The 22,652-nt window shown below is 48.9% G+C and overlaps 1 protein-coding gene and 1 non-coding gene across 2 annotated transcripts in view; both read left to right on the top strand.

Moving 5' to 3' along the window:
• NTRK3 (neurotrophic receptor tyrosine kinase 3) overlaps positions 1 to 22,652 on the top strand; it is a 363,948-nt gene that overhangs the window by 184,454 nt on the left and 156,842 nt on the right. The gene's annotated exons all lie outside the window — the stretch shown is intronic.
• TRNAA-CGC (transfer RNA alanine (anticodon CGC)) lies at positions 16,017 to 16,088 on the top strand. Its single transcript has one exon. It is a non-coding gene; the product is annotated as a tRNA-Ala (tRNA).

Genomic DNA, 22,652 nt, shown 5'->3' with positions numbered 1-22,652 from the left:
TTCTTTCTTTCTTTCTTTCTTTCTTTCTTTCTTTCTTTCTTTCTTTCTTTCTTTCTTTCTTTCTTTCTTTCTTTTATTTTGGAACCCTGAAATATTTCAGAGGTTCTTAACATCACCTATCTAACATCAACTATCTAACATCACCTATACCTGGACCAGTTTAACTGGAGGTGTTGGGGATCGAACCTGCACGCAAGGCAGATGCTCTACCACCGAGGCCTAAACTGTAGACGGGATAGCTGACACAAATCGAGGCGACTGTGCTCCTTTTACTGTCTGATGGGACGTTGGAGATCTAACATATCCATATGTGCCAGGTCCGGATTCAGATCGGGAGCTTGGTGTGGGTGGACGAGGGGCTTCTGCCCCTGCCCTCTTTTAGCATTTTCCTGAGCCGAAAGGCCCTTATTCGCCCTGCTGTGGAGATCCGCATGCTGCAGTCAGATCAGGGACAGGGCCGTCTCTCCGGCAGGCACTAGAGAGCTGCCAGTCAGAGTGGGCAATACTCAACGAGATAAATTACTGGTCTCACTACATAGGCTTGCAGCTGAAAGCTGACTCGCACACATCTGTTTATCCGGTGGTTTGCTAGAACGTTTGGAAATGGGCCCACTTTTAAACTTCCTCCACTCCTTAGGATTCATTTCACAATTTACTGTACTTTTGGGGACCCATTTGCAAAGTATTTCTGCTCTGCTTTCCTTCTCCTTGACAGAAAATGCAAAAATCTCATGTCAGTTAATGCTGAATATGTTTGCTCTTTATTTATTTTTTTCTTTTTGGGTCTTTATATTGTGGAGCAACATTTTCTGCTTCATGGTCGCACGAACACGTGAAGCTGCCTTCTACTGAATCAGACCCTTGGTCAATCCAAGTCAGTATTGTCTATTCAGACCGGCAGCGGCTCTCCGGGGTCTCAGGCAGAGGTCTTTCACCTCACCTGCTTGCCTGGTCCCTTGAACTGGAGATGCTGGGGATTGAACCTGGGACCTTCTGCAGGCCAAGCAGATGCTCTACCAATGAGCCACAGCCCCTCCCTCATTTCACATATCATCAAGTTGCCAGCTCTAGGTTGGAACTTCCTGAAGATCCCGGAGTGGGGCCTGGGAAAGGTGGGGTTTGGGGAACCTCAGCAGGGTTTAATACAATAGACACCACCTTAGGATGGCCAGGTTGTGAAATACCTGGAGATTTTGGAGGTGGAAGCTGGGGAGGATGGGGTTTGGGGAAGGGAGGGTCCTCAACAGGGTAACAAGACCATAAGAGTCCACCCTCCAGAGCATCCAATTCCTCCAAGGGAGCTGATCTTGGTCACCTGAAGGTCAGTTGTAACGGTGGGAGATCTCAGGTGCAACCCGGAGGTTGGCAACCCTACACCACCTCCCGAAGAAACCATTTTCTCCAGGGAAACGGATTTCTGTAGTCTGGGGACCATCTGTAATTCTGGGAGATCTCCAAGCCCTACCTGAAGATTAGCAACCCTACAAATTATTCAGAGGCAAAGCATGGTGTAGTGGTTAAGAGCGGCGGACTCTAATCTGGAGGACCAGGTTTGATTGCCCACTCCTCCACATGAAGCCTGCTGGGTGACCTTGGGCGAGTCACAGTTCTCTCTGAGCTCTCTCAGCCCCACCTACCTCACAAAGTGTCTGTTGTTGTTGGGAGGGGAAGGGAAGATGATTGTAAGCCGCTCTGAGACTCCTTAAAGGTAAAGAAAAGGGGGCATAAAAACCAACTGTTCTTCTTCAAATCCGAGATCATTCCATTCCTCCTTCTTCCTCGCCTCGTGACCGACCTGTGAGAGAGTCACACCTCAGCTTTGGGATCCTGATAGGGTCGCCAACCTGCAGGTGCTGGCTGGAGATCTCCTGCTATTATAACCCATCTCCAGCCGACAGAGATCGATCAGTTCCCCTGGAGAAAATGGCCGCTTTGGCCATTGGACTCTATGGCATTGAAGCCCCTCCCTTCTCCAAACCCCACCCTCCTCAGGCTCCGCCCCCAAAACCTCCAGGTGTTTCTCAGCTCTAGAGATTAGTTTGCTAAGTAAATCCTTGCAAAAACGGAGAAGCTGTAAAAAAGAAGAATATTGTTCTTGCCTCATCAGTGAGCAATCATTTCCGAACGGCGCTATCGCCGGGCTTGCGGTAACGGTCGTGATTTTAATGCCGAAACATGCATTTCCCCAAAGCCGGTGGGGTTGGTTTTTGGGGAGGGGGGTGGTTTTAATGAAGCATAAATAAATAAAGGAGATTTCACGAAAATGCCTGCGGGGAAGGAAATGTGTCTAAATGAGTCCCAACGTGAGAAGAGAAACAAAAATCCGCGCCGCGGTCCTGATCACCGGCCCGCCGGCTTAATGTTGCGTGGCCAGGCGCAAGACCTCCCTTACCTCCCCCTAGACCACCGAGAACAACCACAATAATTGTGTGCAGTCTTTGGAAGGATGCTTTGTGGAGACCTCCTGGAAGCCGCATGAAGAGGTTTTTGAGAGGCTTCCTTTATCGCAGAGATGCTCCCGTTTAGATTGTATGCACAAGTTATACTGTTGAGGGGGAAAGATTGGTGTCCTTGGACTGTCCGGGTCGGGACAGTCTTGTGTAGGGTTGCCTGGTCCCTCTTCGCCACCGGTGGGAGATTTTTGGGGCAGAGCCTGAGGGCGGGGTTTGGAGAGGGGAAAGACTTCAATGACATCGAGTCCAATTGCCAAAGGGGCCCTTTTCTCCAGGGCAACTGATCTCCATGGGCTGGAGATCAGTTGAAATAGCAGGAGATCTCCAGCCACCACCTAGAGGCTGAAGGAAAATAACAAGCACTGATGGCTACTGGAAACATCAATAAGACTTTTTATAATTCAGTCATAAAAATCAAACCTTATACAGTGAAACAGAAGCAAACAAAGTCCCGGGGTGAAAATAAATTCCGCCGGGTGAGGTCTCCCAGTTGCCAAGTTCCAGGTGAAGGCTGGAGATCCGTTCACTGGGGCGGCACTAGCGGCATGCCAAGCCGCAGATGAAAGGTACTGCAGACAAAAGTAGTTGCAGATCGATGTTGGCTGTATGTAGCCGAAGAATTTTGAGCCAAAACTTGATTTTAAAGTATATTGTAACAAAAATTAGGGCTAAATTGCCCTTTACTTTGAGGAGAATTTCCTTAGAATATTTTAAGCCCGAAATAGGATTCCGGTATTTTCCTATTTCGCTGATGTTTTGTCCATCGGGCTTAAGGTGGCTTGAGCAAGTATATTTGACTCAAATGCCAGTGAATAATATCACATCTGTCATGAGGAAGGCTTGTAGTGTTCTACAAGTCTTATTGATGTTTCCAGTAGCCATCAGTGCTTGTTATTTTCCTTCAACTCTGTTATTATAGCACAAGGGACCATTTTTGAATTGTACCACCTAGAGGCTGTCAACCCTAACTATCCGCAAAGTCTTTGTCAAACTTGTTGGGGCCTTAGCAAAACTAGTCCACGCTTATATCTTCTTCTGAGTTTGCTGAGATGCATTGATCTCCGGGTTACGAACTCTGCAACTGAGAAAACAAATAAGAGAGATGAAATGCGGGGAGAGCAAGGAAAGGGTCGATTAATGGCTTTTTTAAAAGCCGAAGAAGCAGATCTTTGAAGCTTTGGGAGTCTACCCTGGGAGGCTCCTGGCCCTGATGGAAAACTCTGGCTTGATGTGCTGACTGCGTCGCGACGCCTTCCAGTTATGATATTTAAATTGCCCTTTCGATGAGCTGCGTGGCGCTGTCCCTGCGGGAACGAATTGCTTGGGCTGATTGAACGGACGGAACCGTATGCGGGGCGTCTGTTCTTCTAGACCCGGCAGTAAACGGGGCGCTGGAAGGTAAAGCAGGGTGCCACACGGACAGATAAAGGCTGATGCAGGGAGGAGAAGTTGGAACCGGCTGTATTGGCCCATTCAGAATCCAGAATTCCCCCCCGCCCCCAGCATGGTGTAGTGGTTAAGAGCGGTGGTTTGGAGCGGTGGACTCTGATCTGGAGAACTGGGTTTGATTCCCCGCTCCTCCACATGAGCGACGGAGGCTAATCTGGGGAGCTGGATTTGTTTCCCCACTCCTCCACATGAAGCCAGCTGGGTGACCTTGGGCTAGTCACAGCTCTCTCAGCCCCACCTACCGCACAGGATAGAAATGTACTACATGCATAATCGGCAGCGATAGACAAACCGCTCTGAAAGATGTCTTCGTCATCACTGCCCATCATCCCCGACAGGAAATTTTGAGAGTATCCCAGGGCGCACTCTCTTCATATAGGGCAAACCATGCGACCATGGCCCATACCACATCTGAATTAACTGTGCCCTGAGGATGCGCAAGCCTTCCTCGTTCCGTCGTTGTTCTGCAAATTTGCTCTGCCCTGTTTTCCATTCCTCCTGAATTCTCGCTTAGCTAAGAGAATCTCTGAAATAAACTTCTGGAATTGGGTCATGTGCCACTTGCTGCAAACTTCCGCCTCTTCTGTTCGTTTGCGTCGCCCCCCACCCCGACGCCACTGAGGCACGCATGCGGATTGATAAAGCGGTCACATCCTTTGGCTTGCATGGGCTCGTTCAAAGGATAATGAAATGCTAAGAAACTGATGCTTGGGTATGTGGGGGCACTTCTGCTGTGGCGCTTGGGCGCCACTGCCGAATGCTCAGCATTTGCGGCATGTGCGGGTGCACAAGCATGATCCAGACGGCCCTTGGTTTTAACATTGCTTCTAATCGCCGCACTTCGTGCTCTTCCCCCTTTTTACACTCTTATTTTTTTTCCAAATTGGATTTCTGTGGTCATAGCTGCTTTGAACAATACACTTTTGGGAAAGGAGCCAATGAATTAATGCACCAGCGAATGAATAAGCATCCCAGGGTGAAAGGAATGCCATTTTCAAAACTCTGATCTTTTCACTCTGTGCTCATTGCTCCTTCTTCCCTACCCAGGGTAGAACCGGGCTGAGCCTGATCCTGGGTATCTTCCCACAGTCTTTCTCGTGGCAAAGAGAGGCTAGCGGTGCCCCCAGCATGGTGTAGTGGTTAAGAGCGGTGGACTGGCGAACCGGGTTCAATTCCCCACCCCTCCACATGAAGCCTGCTGGGTGACCTTGGGCCAGTCACAGTTCTCTTAGAGCTCTCTCAGCCCCACCTGCCTCACAAGGTGTCTGTTGTAGGGAGAGGAAGGGATTGTGATCGTCAGCCACTTTGAGACTCCTTAAGATAGAGAAAAGTGGGTTATAAACCCAGCTCTTAGAGGAGGGCAGGGAGTTGGTCCCATTGGCAACAAAGGATAGGACTTGCAATAACGGGTTCAAATTATAGGCAGAAAGGTACCAGCTGGATGTCAGGAAAAACTTTTTTACAGTAAGAGTTGTTCGACAGTGGAATCGGCTGCCTAGGGAGGTGGCGAGCTCCCCCTCACTGGCAGTCTTTAAGCAGAGGCTGGACAAGCACTTGTCAGGGATTCTCTAGGCTGATCCTTCATTGAGCAGGGGGTTGGACTAGATGGCCTGTATGGCCCCCTTCCAACTCTATGATTCTATGACCCTGTTTCAAGATCCGTGGGCTGATTTGCACATTACCCAGGTTGGGCCTTGTGTCTCCGGAGTGTGTCTCACTCTAACAGGAGTTGTGGGTCTACAGCAATTCCCACATGCACAGTGCCCGATAAGGAACAAGACCACGGGGTGCATGCAGAAGAGGCTTCAGCCTCCCCTCTCCGACCCATTTGCCTGACCTAAAAGAATCCCCAAGGGCACCTTTTTATTTTTTTTGCATTTCTCACTCTAATTCTTTTCCCATTAAATGAATGGGTTTCTATTACTGTTTTTCCAACTGTGTCTAAATGGTGTGTTTCAATAGACACAGCATGTTTTAAAAGAGTATAAAACAAAACATACAAGGAGTCCCAAGGGTCCTTTTTTTTGCATTTCCCACTCTAATTATTTACCCATTGAAATGAATGGGTCTCCATTGCTGTTTCCCCCCTCTGTCAACTGTGTCAAAACGGTGCATGCCATTATACACAGGACGTTTTAAAAGGGCGTAAAACAAAACGTACAAAGAGTCCTATAGGGACTGCATTTCCCACTCTAATTCTTTTCCCATTGGCATGAATGGGTTTCCATTGCTGTCCCCCCCCCCTCAACTATGTCAAATGGTGTGTGTCATTATACACACAGGATGTTTTAAAAGGGCGTAAAACAAAACATACAAAGAGTCCTAAAGGGACTGCATTTCCCACTCTAATTCTTTTCCCATTGGAATGAACGGGTTTCCATTGTTGTTCCCCCTTCCCTGTAAACTGTGTCAAAATGGTGCGTGTCCATATAAGCTTGTTTTAAAAGGGCGTCAAACAAAACATGCCAAGTTGTCATTGATGGAGCCGGCCGAGGGCGGTCAGGAAGCAGCCGACTTACCCCTCCCTCGTGTCCGGTCGCAGTCAAGAATCCCCTCCCCCTGAAGGGCTTGCTCCCTGCAAAGATGGCAGCCGGAGTAAATGAGTACCCTGCTCTGACATGACCCAGTATTATTTCGGTAATGCTTTCCCTTTTTTGACATTTCAAATCCGCCGTCTGAATGCCAAACGTCCTGAGCATCCCGCAAGGCGAAAAGAGCCCCTCTGATGGACTCTCGCGGAGTCCGTTCTCATTATTTTATAAAGTCCTGTCATGTTTGTTCTTCCTCACCCGGTTTTACAAATACTGCTGACGCTGGGCGAAAAAGTAAGCGAGTTCAAGGATGCAAACCCGCGTGTGTGCCCGCACACACACACACACACACACACACACACACACACACACACACACAGAGTTGTGCCTATGACTACTGCAGGTGGCTGACACAGCAGCGATTATGAAAACCCTGGGGGTTATGATCTATGCTAAAGTAAATGGGAGAGAGCCAGTGGTATGTACTGGTTAGGAGCGGCAGACTCTAATCTGGAGAACTGGGTTTGATTCCTGCTCCTCCACATGAGCGGCAGACTCTAATCTGGAGAACCAGGTTTGGTTCCCCTGCTCCTCCACATGAGCAGCGGACGCTAATCTGGTGGACCGGGTTTGATTCCCCACTCCTCCGCATGAGGTGCCGACTCTGATCTGGAGGACCGGGTTCAACTCCCCACTCCTCCACATGAAGCCTGCTGGGTGACCTTGGGCTAGCTGCAGTTCTTTCCGAACTCTCTCAGCCTCACATTCCTCACAAGGTGCCAGTTGTGGGGAGAGGAGGTGATTGTATGCCACTTTGAGATTCCTTCCACTAGAGAAAAGTGGGGTAATAAAAACCAACTCTTCTTCTTCTTCTTCTGGATGTCAACGGGTTTATCAGAAAATTATAACTCTTCTGAGGACTGTATTGCAGGAGCCCCATTAGTGAGTCTCTAGAAGAAACCAATAAGCAATCTCTGGTTTTAGTGAACGATTCTTCCATATATAAACTCTTTATATTTATCAATGTTAAGATGAGAGCATCCCTTGGTATTTGACCCCTCTGCCTTCTCAGAGGCAGCTTGGTGAAGTGATTGAGAGCAGTAGTTTGGTGCGGCGGACTCTAATCTGGAGAACCGGGTTTGATTCCACACATGAGTGGCGGAGGCTAATCTGGGGAACTGGGTTGGTGTCCCCCACTCCTACACATGAAGCCAGCTGGGTGACATTGGGCTAGTCACACTCAGCCCCATCTACCTCACAGGGTGCCTGTTGTAGTGAGGGGTAGGGAAGGAGATTGTAAGCCGGATTGATTCTTCCTTGTGGTAGAGAAAATCAGCATATAAAAACCAACTCCTCCTCCTACTCCTACTCCTCTTCCTCCTCCTCCTCCTCCTTCTCCTTCTCCTTCTTCTTCTTTTTCTCCTTCTTCTTCTTCTTCTTCTTCCCTGTGGCAGAGCAGAACCCTCAGTATTGCTGATATCGTATGCCATATCTGTTTGGGAAGTCGAGGGAGGTCACAGCCATCCAGGGCTGTCAATCTGGTGTCACCTCGCTGAATAAAATTGAATTAGGCAAAAGCAGCTCTTGTCAGTTTTCTTCCCTTCCTGTCTGCTCCAACCCCTTCCTGTCTCGGCCGTCCAAAATTCTTTACCGAGTTTCAGAATCCTCAGTTATTATCAAGGGAGAGGGCCGGAGTTGAAGGCATCAAAACTGTTTCATAAGAAGTCACTTCTTGCAGCTGGAAGCCAATCTTTTGCTATGATCTGTAGAGAAGCAGAGATTCCAGGGAAGGGCTGCTTGCAAGACCTCCAAAATGAACCATTTCACAGATCAGATGTCTTGAAAGGTAGCTTCTTCATTTTGTTTGGCAAAGCGAAGTGGATGAGAGACCACCTCCTAGGAAGTCACATGAACATATGAAGCTGCCTTCTACTGAAACAGACTCCTGGTCCATCAAAGTCAGTATTGTCCACTCAGACCGGCAGCGGCTCTCCAGGGTCTCAGGTATAGGTATTTCACCTCACCTCCCTTTAACTGGAGATGCCGGGGATTGAACCTGGGACCTTCTGCATGCCAAGCAGTTGCTCTACCACTGAGTCCACCACTCCTCCAAGTGGTCCATGGTTACGGCACAAAGGCAAGCAATGGCTATCCACCTCCGCTCAACTCCTGTCTTGAAAACCTCATGTGGGGTTGCCAACAGTCTGTTGTGACTTGATAAATGTCATACAGAGGTCAGGAAGTATGTCTTCAAACAACAACACATAGTTAAATTGTGGAACTCCCTGCCCCAGTATGTGGTGATGGCTGCCAACTTGGGAGGCTTAAAGAGGGGAGTGGACGAGTTCACAGAGACTAAAGCTATCCATGGCTACCTGTCAAAATGAATACCAGTCATGATGCATACCTATTCTCTCCAGTATCCGAGGAGCGTGCCTATCATATTAAGTGCTGTGGAACACAGGCAGGACAATGCTGCTGCAGTCATTTTGGTTGTGGGCTTCCTAGCGGCCCCTGGTTGGCCCCTGTGTGAACAGACTGCTGGTTTTGATGGGCCTTGGTCTGATCCAGCAGGGCTTTCCTTATGTTCTTATGGAGGTTGGGACTATCAATGGCTACTAGTAAAAATGGCTACTAGTCATGATGCATACCTATTCTCTCCAGGATCAGAGGAGCATGCCTATTACATTAGGTGCTGTGGAACACAGGTGTGAGAATGCTGCTGCGGTCGTCTTGCTTGTGGGCTTCCTAGAGGCACCTGGTTGGCCACTGTGAGAACAGACTGCTGGACTTGATGGGCCTTGGTCTGATCCAGCAGGGCTTTTCTTATGTTCTTAATTCTTATTATAGGAATTTTGGATAGAGAAGTTATTTTTTTTTTAAAGACTATGACTATTTTTTTTTGTTTTGTTTGCCAGCTTAGATCCATCTGGTCTCAGCCTCAACTCTCTGGGGTCTGAAACAGAGACATCTCAATCTTGGCACTGAAGATTTAATTTTTAACTGAGATGATTTGTGAGTGACACATTAGCAACCCAGCATTTTTTTCCTGTTGCTTTAAAGAATTACCCAGATTTTATTCGGTCTGCTGTGTGTGTTTAGAGATGCTGGTGAATCAAGGATAAGGTTGCTTTGCTACCAGTGGGAGGTTTTTGGGGCGGGGTTTGGGGAGGGACATCAGTGCCATAGAGTCCAATTGACAAAGTGACCACTTTCTCCAGGGGAACTGATCTCTGTAGCCTGGAGATCAGTTGTAATAGCAAGAGATCTCCAGCTAGTACCTGGAGGTTGGCAACCCTAAGCTAGGATCATTTTTGCAAAACATATGATGTGGATCCTCCACATATGCTCATCTGCACACTCATCAGATCTTCAGCTCAAACCCTTTCAATCCCACCGACATTGACTCTTGACAGCTTAAATTGTTTTTTTTTTTAAGGGGGAGTTCTCCCCGCCCCCAAGAGAGTCATTACTGAAAACATTCCAGAATAGTATCCCATTAATGCCCAAGGGAAATGTCTCATTTTAGTAGGTGGCCGGAGGACGAACACAATATCCTTTCAATATCACAGAGTACCAGGCTCCTTCTCACTCTTCCCTTAGTCCCGCATCGGTCTCTCTCCAGCCGCTCAAACTCTCTGAGGATGACTTAGCGCATGATGGATGCATGAAGATTGAACCCTAATCAGATCATTATTGCACTAAGGCCGGGAGAATGATTTCCAGTCCAAAACTTTGGCTGCTTTTCATGTCTTCTGTGACGGGCATTTATTTATTTATTTATTTCCCCAGCCTCTGTGTTGGGAGGGAACCTGTGTAGAGGAGAGATGGCAGCAAATGAGGAAGAAATGGTTATTTCCCCCTGTTCATGTGCATAAATCAGTTGCAGCTTGGCAGTACCTATGTAAATGCATAAAGGTCTGGAGGTTGTGCATGGTTTTGAGGAACACGGAAGAAGTGTTTGTGTGAAGGGAGGGACACGGTTGTCCACAGAGCAAATGGTGGACAAGGAAAAGTAGATGATTGAGCTTTTGGGAAGGACTGACATTCTCCATCTCTCCCCACCACATTTTCAAATCGCTGTGTGTTCAGCTCATTTTTTTTTAAAAAAATCCTTCCTTACATAAGAAAAGCCCTGCAGGATCAGACCAAGGCCCATCAAGTCCAGCAGTCTGTTCACATAGGGGCCAACCAGTTGCCTGTAGAAGAAGAAGAGTTGGTTTTTATATGCCGACTTTCTCTACCACTTAAGGGAGACTCAAACCGGCTTACAATCACCTTCCCCTCCACACAACAGACACCCTGTGAGGTGGGTGGGGTTGAGAGAGCTCTAAGAGAGCTGTGACTAGCCCAAGGTCACCCAGCTGGCTTTATGTGGAGGAGTGGGGAAACCAACCCAGTTCACCAGATTAGCCTCTGTCGCTCATGTGGAGGAGTGGGGAATCAAACCTGGTTCTCCAGCTTAGAGTCCACCGCTCCAAACCATCGCTCTTAACCACTACACCACACCATGCCATTCTAAATATGACCCAGGCCCATCAGGTCCAGCAGTCTGTTCACACAGTGGCCAACCAGGGGCCTCTAGGAAGCCCACAAACAAGACGACTGCAGCAGCATTGTCCTGCCTGTGTTCTGCAGCACCTAATATAATAGGCCTGCTCCTCTGATCCTGGAGAGAAAAGGAGGTCTGCATCATGACTAGTAGCCATTTTTACTAGTAGCCACTGTTGATTCCCCTCTTTGTTCTTATACTATCTTTTGGGTCTTGTTTCATCCACTCGCCCGGCTGCAACTGGATGTTACGTTTTGGTGGCCCCACTGGACATTTTTGTCCTTTAGTTAATAGATTTGGGGGGGGGGCTGTTTTTAATCTGTTTTAGACACTTTTATCCTGTTTTGTTATATATTTTTGTGAGCTGTCCTGAGCCTGGCCTTCTATCTGGGGAGGGCAGAGTAGAAGTGCCATAAAATAAAGAAATAGCCCTCTTCTCCATGAACATGTCTACTCCCCTCTTCAAGCCTTCCAAGTTGGCAGCCGTCACCACTTCCTGGGGCAGGGAGTTCCACAATTTCACAATGTGTTGCATGAAGAAAGACTTCCTTTTATCTGTTTGGAATCTCTCACCCTCCAGCTTCAGCAGATGACCCCGCGTTCGGTGTATTATGTTAGGGATGCTTGAAGAAACTTCTTCAGCTCACGACCTGTTGGCCCATTGCGAGCAAGGAGATGAGTTTTAAACTGAACTTGCTTGGCTGTTTGTTCAACCACGTGGGGCTGTTTGGCGGGTTGCTTCACCGCATCCCATCCTAACGGTGCAGGTCTGCGGAATGGGCAGGTTGTGTATGAACGTTCCTGCGCTGCCCTATTGCGTTCTCCTGCCTCCTCTCCGTTTTTGCTGGGCAGCTGGTTTGCTCAGCAAGCAATTGTTTAAATAGGCAGTTTCCCCCCGTCACAAATCATATAAATCATCACTCATAAATAAATGCTGTGTTTACAAAAAAAGTCCTACCATTTGGCGTCCCTCTGTAATCCTTAGCAACATTGATGACTGTCAATCTGTTTGGATCAGCAGTGTTTTTGCACTACATGGGTTTTTTTTTTTGGGGGGGGGGTCCTGATACAAACCTGTTTGGCTGGAATTTGAGTAATCTGGGGGCCAGGCATAATGCCTTACCCCTCGACGAATTATTTGGCAGATTCTTAGATAGTCCAATTGGGGTTTATATGCTTCTATAAGATCTTCTCTTATTCCTCCATTGATTTCACACTTTCCTGCATGTTCTCATGACTATCAGTTAATCTATCTGCTGTCTGGTAAAGATAAAGCTGCTACTCTATCCATAGTTGAACAGCTGCTTTGAAGGTACGTTGAAAGTTTTAAAGGAGAAGAAGAGGAGGAGGAGAAGGAGTGGTTGTTTTTATATGCTGACTTTCTCTACCATTTAAGGAAGAGCCAAACTGGCTTACAATCACCTTCCCTTCCCCACAACCCCCTGTGAGGTAGATTGGGCTGAGAGAGTGTGACTAGCTCAAGGTCACCCAGCTGGCTTCATGTGAAGGAGTGGGGAAACAAGATTAGAGTCTGCCACTCTTGAGCACTGTACCACGCTGGCTCTCAATTTGTTCCACATAGCCCTGATAGCAATCGGCAGACTTTTACTCCATGGAACGGTCTTGATCCCAAGACATCTTGGACGAGCAACCAAGTCCACCTTGTACGGCAGTGAATCCTGGTATGATGATAATTACGCATTGTTTGAAGAGGTACTTTCTGGCCTGGCCCATTAGCTTCATTGGCCTGTCCTCCGGTTCAAACACGGCGTCTCTGCCACCACCCATCAAATCCATCCCATTCTTCTCTTTCCAAGGGGGTCTTGAAACGAAAGCGTGAGGCTCTTTCATAATAACCGAGATGGAGAGAGGTGTCCTTGAATCACTGAGTGCAACGCTTTTCTCGCAGCGCTTTAATTGTATGCCTTGAGCGTCGTCTTTTCCTTTGTCAGCCCCGGACTTACTTCCAATTAATTTCATGGAATGACCCTGACTTCTAGCATTACAAGAAGGAGAGAAGTACCTCTCTCCCCCTCTCTCTTTCCACACACCATCCATAATTTTATTATCACATCTCCTTTTCGCCATGTTCTCCTCTCCCTTCAAATTGAAAGACCCCAAACACTTTAGCTTGTCTTTTGTGGGAAGAAGGAGAAGAGTTGTTTTTTAAATCCCACTTTTCTCTATCTTTAAGGAGTCTCAAAGTGGCTTACAATTGTCTTCCCTTCCCCAGTGTGGTGTAGTGGTTAAGAGCGGTGGCTTGGAGCAGTGGAGTCTGATCTGGCGAACCGGGTTTGATTCCCCACTCCTCCATATGAGCGGCGGAGGCTAATCTGGTGAACTGGGTTTGTTTCCCCACTCCGACACACGAAGCCAGCTGGGTGACCTTGGGCAAGTCACAAACCATCAGCCCCACCCACCTCACATGGTGTCTGTTGTGGGGAGGGGAAGGGCAGGTCAGCATATAAAAACCAACCTTCTTCTTCCCTCCCCACAACAGACACCTTGTGAGATAGGTGGGGCTGAGAGAGTTCCAAGAGAACTGTGCCTAGCCCAAGGTCACCCAGCAGGCTTCATGTGGAGGAGTGGGGAAATCAACCCCGTTCTCCAGATTAGAGTCTGCTCTCATGTGGAGGGGTTGGGAACTAAACCTGGTTCTCCAGATTAGAGTCCACTGCTCATGTGGAGGAGTGGGGAAACCAAACCTGATTCTCCAGATTAGAGTCTTTTCCCCAAACCACTGCCTCTCTCCTGGGCTCTACTGTTAAAAATGTCTTTTTCTTTTTTTAAGAAAAAAAAGAAGACGAGAAAAGCCAATCAGCCTCCATTGTGTTACAATAGAGACAAATGCTAGTGGTCCTGGCTGAGAGAAAGATAAATAGACAAGAAGTCACTCTGCTTAGATAAATGGGTGCTGCTCGTAAACACTTAGACAGATACTGTAGATAATTATGTAGATAAATGGCTGCTTAGGCCAGTAAATAGGGAAGGGAATAATGGCGGCGCCGGAATAGGAGGGAAGCGGAGGTGCTAGCGATAGGCCTCGGTTCCCTACCTTGCAAAAGCTCATCTGCATGAACTGGGGTTCTCTGGAACAGTGGCTTTCCTGGGGAGACGAGAGCAGGGAGCTGCGTTGTGCGCGTTTGCGCGCATGGGTTTGGTTCTCCTCCAGACGAGCCAATTCCCAGACGCGCTTCTCTTTGAGCACTCCAGTGGCGTTCTCAGCCCATTAAAGTGGTTTTAGTGCGATGGCTCTCCTGTGGTTTTAAGCAGTTGATTAACATAAATTTGCATCTTTCCCGACCTTAATGGAGGCTCATGGTTCGGATATCAAAAGGCATTTAAGAGGCTGGAGATAAGTTGTCACAGCAGGAGATCTCCAGCTAATACCTGGAGGTTGGCAACCCTACGCTTACCTTATCACCCTTCGTTCCAAGCTGTGATGGACAAACTACACATGAAGCCAGCTGGGTGACCTTGGGCTAGTCACGGCTCTCTTAGAGCTCTTTCAGCCCCACCGACCACACAGAGTGTCTGTTGTGGGGAGGGGAAGGTGATTGTCAGCCGGTTCGATTCTTCCTTAAGTGGTAGAAAAAGTCGGCATATAGAAACCAACTCCTCCACCTCCTCCCTCTCCTCCTCCTCCTCCTCCTCCTCCTCCTCCTCCTCCTCCTCCTCCTCCTCCTCCTCCTCCTCTTCTTCTTCTTCTTCTTCTTCTTCTTCTTCTTCTTCTTCTTCTCCTCCTCCTCCTCCTCCTCCTCCTCCTCCTCCTCCTCCTCCACCACCACCACCACCACCACCACCACCACCACCACCACCACCACTTATGTCTGGGAGGTTTTGCCGATCTCTAGATGCACATTTTTTCCCATCCGAATTCTCAAAACTCTGCATGAGGGCTTTTGTTTTGTTTTGAGCATTTGGATGGGTAAAGCATGCATCTAGAGAGCAACAAATCCAAGGCATAACCTCCCATGCATAAATGGCCCTAGATTTGGTTCGGCACAAGCCTGGCTATTTTACAAGCGGAATGGCAGGGTGCTCAGGAAAAGGATTATATCCCCTCCCATGGATTCTAAATAAAGCTAAAAATGGTGGCCCCTTCCAGTGTGCTCCCCCAATGGGGTTGCCAGGTCCCTCTTCACCACCAGCAGGAGATTTTGGGGGTGGAGCCTGAAGAGGGCAGGGTTTGGGGAGGGGAGGGACTTCAACGCCATAGAGTCCAATGGCCAAAGTGGCCATTTTCTCCAGGGGAACTGATCTTGATCGGCTGGAGATCAGTTGTCATAGCAGGAGATCTCCAGCTAGTACCTGGAGGTTGGCAGCCCTATCCCCCAAGCTACTACAGACTTTGGGTTGGAACCAGAACTTTGAATAATGGGAGAGGAGGGGTTGGGCCCAGGAACAAGCTGGTTAAACTAAAGCAAGGTTTACTCTTGTTTTAATAAATTAGCCACATGCATTTGTTTGGCCTTCTACTGGTCTCTCTCGGCCCAGGGTTTCTTGCTGTGTGAGCTTGCTATTCAGTGTGGAATGAGGTTGCGGCTTCCTGTCTAGAGTCTTCTCTGTCCCAGCCAAGCCACTAAAAGCCCCACTTGTTAATCCTGAGAACCTACTGAGCCATGGAGAATAAGCTGTTCAGCTGCCCATAGGGGCGAGATAACTCCACACAACGCATCCTCCTCCAAAGAGCCCCATCAGCAAAACAGTCCTCTGCCTGACCCTCGAAATGGGAGGCAGGGGGGCTTCCTGGCGCCATCTGCTTAATGGCCTTTTTACATTCCAAATGCTGCAGTCATCCGGTTTCCACTGAAATATGTTAATATGGCGGGTCTCCTCCTCCGCATCCTTTGGAAAGATTCCCCACTCCTGGCTCTGCAATTGAATGGAGCGCATGCAGGGAAATGGTTTGTTCTGGTTCTGCCGTCCCATTACATGGATTTTAGTGGGGAAGGGACCCTTACAGGACTCACCACAGATTCTAGGAGGAACCATCATCAACAGGAAAAACATGGCGACCCTCCATGGGGAGGGGCTGTGGCTCAGTGGTAGAGCATCTGCTTCGCATGCAGAAGGTCCCAGGTTCAATCCCTGGCATCTCTACTTGAAAGGGTCAGGTAGTAGGATGATGTGGAAGACCTCTACCTGAGAGCCTGGAGTGCCGCTGCTAGTCTGAGTAGACAATATTGACTTGGATGGACCCAGGGTCTGATTCAGTATAAGGCAGCTTCATGGGTTCATGTGTTGACATTGCGTTTGCCCCATCAGTGAACCGTAGAGCATTCATGCCTGCCTTTCTGACAATCCTGGACCTCCTTGCTGGTCTCCCATCCAAGTACGAACTCGGGCCAACCCAAGTGGTGCTTGGACCATACAGGCCTGGGCACCACTGATTTAGAGGCGCCAAATCCAGATGTTGGCTACCCATAGCCCAGTGAAGCCCCCTCCCCCCCCCAGTCTGGCTATCCCTGCTCTAAGCATCCCAGAGGCAAGGATCAAAGAGAGCCGCCTCCATTTTTGGTCCCTCCTGGCACCGGTGCTGCTTCCTTTATGCAAACGGCAGCAGTGTTCCACACTGGCCCCACATGAACACATGAAGCTGCCTTCTACTGAATCGAACCCTCGGTCCATCAAAGTCAGTATTGTCTACTCTGACTGGCAGAGGTTCTCCAGGGTCTCAGGCTGAGGTCTTTCACATCACCTACCTGCCTAGTCCCTTTAACTGGGGATGCCGGGGATTGAACCTGGGACCTTCTGCATGCCAAGCAAATGGTCTGCCACTGAGCCACGGGCCCTCCCCCAAACCAACTCTTCTTCTTCTTCTTCTTCTTCTTCTTCTTCTTCTTCTTCTTCTTCTTCTTCTTCTTCTTCTTCTTCTTCTTCTTCTTCTTCTTCTTCTTCTTCTTCTATATTTACTTCATTTATACCTTGTATTTCTGCCCAACGAGGACCAAAGTTACGTACGGCGTTCTCCTCTCCTCCATTTTAGCCTCACCACAACCCTGTGAGGTGGGTTAGGCAGAGAGTGTGTGACCAGCCCAAGGTCACCCAACAAGCTTCCATGGCAGAGTGGGGATTCGAACCCAAGTCTCCCAGATTCTCTACCCACTATGCCATACTGCTTGAGGCACAGCTAGGGGGAATGGTTATATACCAGGAGCTGCTTGCTGGTTAGGGTTGCCAGGTCCCTCTTCGCCACCGGCGGGAGGTATTTGGGGTAGAGCCCGAGGAGGGCGGGGTTTGGGGAGGGGAGGGACTTCAAACCCGTAGAGTCCAATTGCCAAAGCGGCCCTTTTCTCCAGGTGAACTGTTCTCTGTCGCCTGGAGATCAGCTGTAATAGCAGGAGATCTCCAGCTAGTACCTGGAGGTTGGCAAGCCGATTGCCGGTGCGCCCGCGAGAAGCCAGTGCGCACCAAAATTGTTTTAGAACGCACAAGCCTGAGCTCCTGGGGGAATCAATCATTTCATATTCTGGATCCCTGCCTCCTGACTGATGTATCTGAATTACAGATTAACTGGCAGCGGTGGTGCGGCGGAATCCATTTCAATGAAGAGCTCTCTAATTTATTAAAGGGGCGATATAGGCTGGAGGTATCAGCACTGCATCAGATTCTTGGAGGAGCAGCTGATTCCCACTCTGCTCCTCTAGGAACCGTTCCCCTTTTGCTCCATTGCATAATTTATTTCCTCTCTCAAAGCAGAGAAGAGGAGGTTGGTTTTTATATGCCGACTTTCTCTGCCACTTAAGGGAGACTCAAACCGGCTTACAATCACCTTCCCTTCCCCTCCCCACAACAGTCACCCTGGGAGATAGGTGGGGCTGAGAGAGCTCTGAGAGAACTGTGACTAGCCCAAGGTCACCCAGCTGGCTTCATGTGTAGGAGTGGGGAAACCAACCCAGTTCACCAGATTAGAGTCTGCCGCACCTGTGGAGGAGTGGGGAATCAAACCCAGTTCTTCAGATTAGAGTCCACCACTCTAACCACTACACCACGCTGGCTCACCAGGGAAATACCTGGAGATTTTGGGGGGATGGAGCCTGAGGAAGGTAGAGTTTGGGGAGGGGAAGGACTTCAGTAGGGTATAATGCCGTAGCGCCCACCTTCCAAACTGGCCATTTTCTCCAGATGAACTGATCTGTCGCCTGGAGATCACTTGTAACAGCGGGAGATCTCCAGGCGCCACTTGGAAGTTGGCAACCCTAGGTCAGGCCTGTGCTTTGAATGGTTTGGGTCAGGGAAGGAAACCTTATTTGAGGAACTGCAGAGCGCTTTGGTATGCCAAATGCACAGAGGTATGTTAGAGGGACAAACGGGAGGCAGCGTAGGGTTGCCAGGTCCCTCTTTACCACCAGTGGGAGATTTTGGGGTCAGAGCCTAAGGAGGGTGGGGTTTGGGGAGGGTAGGGACTTCAAGGTCATAGAGTCCAATAGCCAAAACAGCCAATTTATCCAGGGGAACTGATCTCTGTCGGCTGGAGATCAGTTGTAATAGCAGAAGAAGAAGAATTGGTTTTTATATGCCAACTTTCTTTACCACTTAAGGGAGACTCAAACGGACTTAGGGCAAAAACGCATGGTCGCTTTATCCTCCTTTAATCCCTGTTTTAGCCAGGATCGAACGCACATTAGGTGAAACGCATGTGTTCAATCCTGGCTGAATCCTGGCTGAAACAGGGATTAAAGGAGGATAAAGCGACCGTGCGTTTTCACCCTTAGAATCACCTTCCCTCCTCTCCCCACAACAGACATCCTGGGAGGTAGGTGGGGCTGAGAGAGCTCTTAGTAAAACTGTGACTTGCCCAAGGTCACCCAGCTGACTTCGTGTGGAGGAGCAGGGAAACAAATCCAGTTCACCAGATTAGCCTCCGTCGCTCATGTGGTGGAGTGGGGGAATCGAACCCGGTTCTCCAGATCAGAGTCCACCACTAGCAGGAGATCTCCAGCTAGTACCTGGAGGTTGGCAACCCTAAGGCAGTGTGTTTACGTGCCGTACTCAAAACTGTGCCCTGCGTGATGTGAGTTAGTGGCACAAACAATCATTTAACCGCATTTCCTTAAAAAATATTACATTAGTCTGCAAATCTGAATCTGTATGCTCTTGTAAATGGGGTTTATCGAGGCATAACAGAATAATTCCCCAAAATTACATTAAAAGATGACATTCGACTGGGAAAGGAGTGGAATTTGACCTTTTGGGATGCAGGAGGAGCAAAAAAGGAAATTGCCCCTTAAATCGCTGATTTGAAATGTTTTGGGGGTTGTATAAACTAGATTTTTCTACATTTGTCTTCCTTGTAATTCTCCTATGAGTTCTGAGCATTGTAAGGAGAAGCAAGGGGAATAGTGGAAAATCCCCCCCCCCCCCGCTTAACTCTTTCCCTTGTAATCTTGATGGAAAATTACACCAAGCTAGGAGCTTGGAAATGAATACCTTCCTAATGACAGCTGAATTCCCAGCTGTCTTCGGGGGCTTATAAATCAGAAAATGTTGGGGGATGAAGAGGATTGCCTCATAAGACTGGAAAGGGTTTCAGTTTCAGTCGGTGGGAGTGAGAACGTTCGGCTGACGGATGCCGTCTCCTCGAGAGGAGAGTTCCCTGGTGTCAGCATCCAAGATAGCCTTGTCAGGGCCATGGATCGTGAGTCGTCACTCTTCCTGTCAGGACTGTCTGTCTCCTTACCTGCGATCCCCTTCGGGAATATGGGACCGGGCCCCATTTCCCTTTCATCCAATAACGTGACGAAATTGATACTGACTCTTCCATTGGCACTAAGACGTTGGAGTCAAAGGATGAGTGATTTTCTTCCGTCGCAGTTGCCGCGTCCAAGTGGTTTGAAACGGACCTGGAACGGCTTTGCGGTACCTGAGCATTGGGTAAGCAAGCCGAGAGAGCCAGCATGGTGTAGTGGTTAAGAGCGGTGGTTTGGTGCATCGGACTCTGATCTGGAGAATCGGGTTTGATCCCTCACTCCTCCCCATGAGCGGTGGACATTGATCTGGTGAACTGAGTTGGTTTCCCCACTCCTACACATGAAGCCAATGAGTCCCTAGCTTGCTGGGGGTAAAGGGAAGATGACTGGGGAAGGCACTGGCAAACCACCCCGTAAACAAAGTCTGCCTAGAAAACGTCGGGAGGTGACGTCACCCCATGGGTCAGGAATGACCCGGTGCTTGCACAGGGGACCTTTACCTACACATGAAGCCAGCTGGGTGACCTTGGGCTAGTCACAGCTCTCTCAACTCCACCTACAGGGTGTCTGTTGTGGGGAGGGGAAAGGAAGGTGATTGTAAGGTAATTCTTCCTTAAGTGGTAAAGTCGGCATATAAAAACCAGCTCTTCTTCTCCTCCTCCTCCTCCTCCTCCTCCTCCACCACCACCTCCTTTTCTTCCTCTTCCTCTTCCTCTTCCTCTTCCTCCTCCTCTTCTCCTTCTCCTTCTCCTTCTCCTTCTCCTTCTCCTTCTCCTTCTCCTTCTCCTTCTCCTTCTCCTTCTCCTTCTCCTCCTCTCACGCAGTATACATGGGTGGAGGATTCCTCTCTGCCACTCCACTTTTTCACCCTATGGTGCAGCTGCCTGCAATTGGTTGCCGTGCATGTGACCTTGCTCCATCAGTGGTCAATCTGCATTACTGGAGACCCATTGTTCCATCCCTCTGGCTGTCTCCCATCTCTTTGGCTCACACACACAACGTTTTGAGCTCATCTTCCCCTCGGTGGGTGAATATGTGTGTGAGCGCAGACACTTAGAAGACCTGAGAGATTTGCTGGCAGAACTTCAACTTAACCTTCTGGTCTTTTTGCACAATGGTAATAGTATGCTCCAGTCAGGCGCTGATCTGTTGCTTCTTTAAGGCAGGGTGGTCTGACTTTGGTTAAGGTTGGTCTGTTTTGTTTTTGTGTTCTTTTTTTAGCTAAAATCCTCTGGTGTCCACTGATGTGTTTACATTTTCAAAGCCACAGGACATCCTCCGAAACAAAAAGTTAAGGCACAACTACTCCATGAACTACTCCATGAATGTAGCAATGACCTCTAGCACTAATCCCTTTAAAAGGTATTAGTCAGGTACACAGACCTGGATGCCTAGGGTTGCCAACCTCCAGGTATTAGCCGGAGATCTCCTGCTATTACAACTGATCTCCAGGCGAAAGAGATCAGTTCCCCTGGAGAAAATTGCCGCTTTGGCAATTGGACTCTGTGGCGTTGAAGTCCCTCCCCTCCCCAAATCCCGCCCTCCCAGGCTCCGCCCCCAAATCCTCCCGCTGGTGGCAAAAAGGGACCTGGCAACCCTACAGATGGCTCAAGCTAGACCGATCTCATCAGATCTGGAAGCTAAACAGGGTCAGCCCCGGTTAGTATAGGTTGAGTATCCCTTATCCGAAATGTCCGGGACCAGAAGTGTTTCGGATTTCGGATCATTTTAGATTTTGGAATATTCGCATATTCACGATGAGATATCTTGGGGGGGATCTAAGCCTAAGCACGGGATTCATTTATGCTTTATATACACCTTATGCACATAGCCTGAAGGTAATTTTATACAATATTTTTAATGTCACCCACCGCAGAACAGAAAATAAGCGCGGAAAAGATATAATGCAGCTGAAGGGGGCCTTTTTCCCCCTGGGGATACTAAATAAACTGTCTGTTGTGTGCCTGTGTTTTGACTGCACCCTGTCCCATAAGGTCTTCTTCTCCTCCTCCTCCTCATTTGATTCCGCTCCCACCCCAAGGTGGGTATAAAATCCAACTCTTGTCCTCTTCCTCCTCCTCCTCCTCTCCTTCTCCTCTTCCTCCTCCTCCTTCTCCTCCTCCTCCTCATTTGATTCCACTCCCACCCCAGATTGGCATTCATGGTTTCCCTTCCCTCTATTTTATCCTCACAATATTCCCGTGAGGAACTTAGGGCTAAGGGTCACCTGTTGCCCGGTAAGTTTCATAGCAAGGCGGGATTGGAACCCAGGCCTCCCGGCTCCTAGATCACTGGCTCTCAAGCTGAATTATACCCCCTGGCTCTCAAGCTGAATTATACCCCTGTCGAAATGACGCCACCAAAGGGTCTTCCCGGTTTGTCTTTGAGCGGCTGTTCGGCAGCATGTTTTGCATAATGATTCATGCCAGTTTTGATTTAACTTGCCTACCAAATCCAATTTGCGACTGCGTTGGAGTGTTATTCCTGACTCGGGTGCAAGGACATTTTGGTGCCTGGAATTAGTCAGAACGCCTGACTCAGCGCTGCTGGAGCTGAAATGTGTGCACAAAGTAACCTCTGATCCAGCTCAGCTCAGTGTGGGATCTGAAGAGGGGTGTGTGTGGTTTGTATGAAACATTTATCAGTTTTGTCATAGCTTTGGCTCAAGCGTGGCTTGGAGCCAGGAGAAGGGGGAGATCAATCCTGCCTCCCCCCACCCCAGTCCTTTAAAAGAAAGGAAGCTACGAGTTCAGCCCCGAGTGGGGAAGAATTTGTGAGATCTGTCTCTATTGCTGTGAAATTTTCTGCATTGCCCTCCTTTCCGCCCTAAAAGTGTCCAGGTATTTCCCAACCCGGAGCTGGCAACTCTGCTTATGGTGACCCTGTAGGGTCTACAAGGCAAGAGACGATGGGCGGTGGTTTGGTATTTCCTGCCTCCGCGTGGGCTGAGAGAGTTCTGAGAGAACTGTGACTG

Source organism: Euleptes europaea, chromosome 20 (assembly GCF_029931775.1).
Source record: "Euleptes europaea isolate rEulEur1 chromosome 20, rEulEur1.hap1, whole genome shotgun sequence".
Lineage (NCBI taxonomy): Eukaryota > Metazoa > Chordata > Lepidosauria > Squamata > Sphaerodactylidae > Euleptes > Euleptes europaea.
The sequence above is the reverse complement of the archived record's forward strand: the minus strand, read 5'-3'. Positions and strand labels throughout refer to the sequence as shown.